Below are 1405 nucleotides of genomic sequence, written 5' to 3'. Positions count from 1 at the left end.
TTACTAATTGTTTTACTAATTCTGATAACAGTGGCATAAAAACCCGTAGTGTAGTCAAATTCCTGTTGTGTTACGTTTTACAGGAACTCTTAGACAGCAGCATGCTTAAAGGAGCTCGTGGTTAATTATTGCTAAAAATCACAAGGAATGAGAATTGATGTAAAACTCAGCTTTGGATAAATAAGGCACTTTCTTCCACAATGATGTTTGCGAAACAGAAAGGACAAGTGCGAAAATGCAAAGACAATCAAACGAACAGAACCGAGGAGGTTCTGTTCGTTTAACTGTTTGTCCCTTTCAAAACATTTCGCCTACACAGAACTTTTCCATGAAAAAAAGGCCGGACTGAATATTTGTTTCACGCGGATCACCAAAGGAGAACACGAAAAATCTCAATCCTCCTAATAGAGCCACTAATGATGGCCTCCATTAGCTTAATGTAAGCTTTTATCGCCTCGCCCTTAGATGACTGTAGCGTTTCATTAGACATGTCTGCCTCATATCTCACTTTACACCCAGAGGAAACTGTGAAGGGATTAATTTTTTGATAGACCCCCTGCCTCTTCCTGCCTACCACCCCTCCTCCTTCTCATCCCTCCATCCTCTCCTCTCTTCGCCGCCACATCGAGTTTGGGGAGGGGGGGACCCAGGAGGAATAAGTGTCTGTCGTCCTGCCGTTTTTTCAGAGTTGAGGAACAAGAGGAGTTTAATCCTCATTGTCCAGGAGACTGCAGAGGGTGAAGGGGGGGTCCTCCAGCTGTAAAATGATCCAACTGGCCTCGGCTAATCCCTTTCTAGCCCCCCGCCGCTCCCCCGTCCGACCCCCCTCCTGGCCTTAATTCACGCCCCACAGTAGCACACTGCAAACACACTGATCTGTGCGTATAAAGCCAGTTTAGATCACTTTGCCTTAGAGGTGTGCGATAAGGCATTTATTTGGTATCAGTTTGACACCAAGTAAATACAACGAGTATCACCGATACGACATCGATGCATTTCATCCAAGTTTGATCTTCAGGCTTCTGACGTTTAGTTGTTTTTGTGGGTTTTCCTTTAAAGTGTTTTGTTAAAACTGAACACAAACGACACTCGTGTCTGCAAAATACTTCCATAACATTTTAACACGATGAACAGAAACAGTAGAAAATAAAAGTATACCTTTTCCTGCATAAACAATTTGCAAACAAATTATCCTTTGAGAACAAATCCAAACAAAATCTCCTTTGAGGTAGAGTTAAGAAACTACAATATCAAAATTAAAGTGAATAAACTTTAAAGAGGGAATCGGAAAGTAAAGTATCAATCTTATCGATACTGACGTCAGCTTGGTTTCGATACTATCGATATTTTTTCCACGTCTACTTTCTCTCTCTTCTGCACGTGTGTATAAGCTAGCAGCGTCGTT

This window comes from Xiphophorus hellerii, chromosome 15, assembly GCF_003331165.1.
Source record: "Xiphophorus hellerii strain 12219 chromosome 15, Xiphophorus_hellerii-4.1, whole genome shotgun sequence".
NCBI classification, from domain to species: domain Eukaryota; kingdom Metazoa; phylum Chordata; class Actinopteri; order Cyprinodontiformes; family Poeciliidae; genus Xiphophorus; species Xiphophorus hellerii.
Note: the sequence above shows the minus strand (reverse complement) of the source record.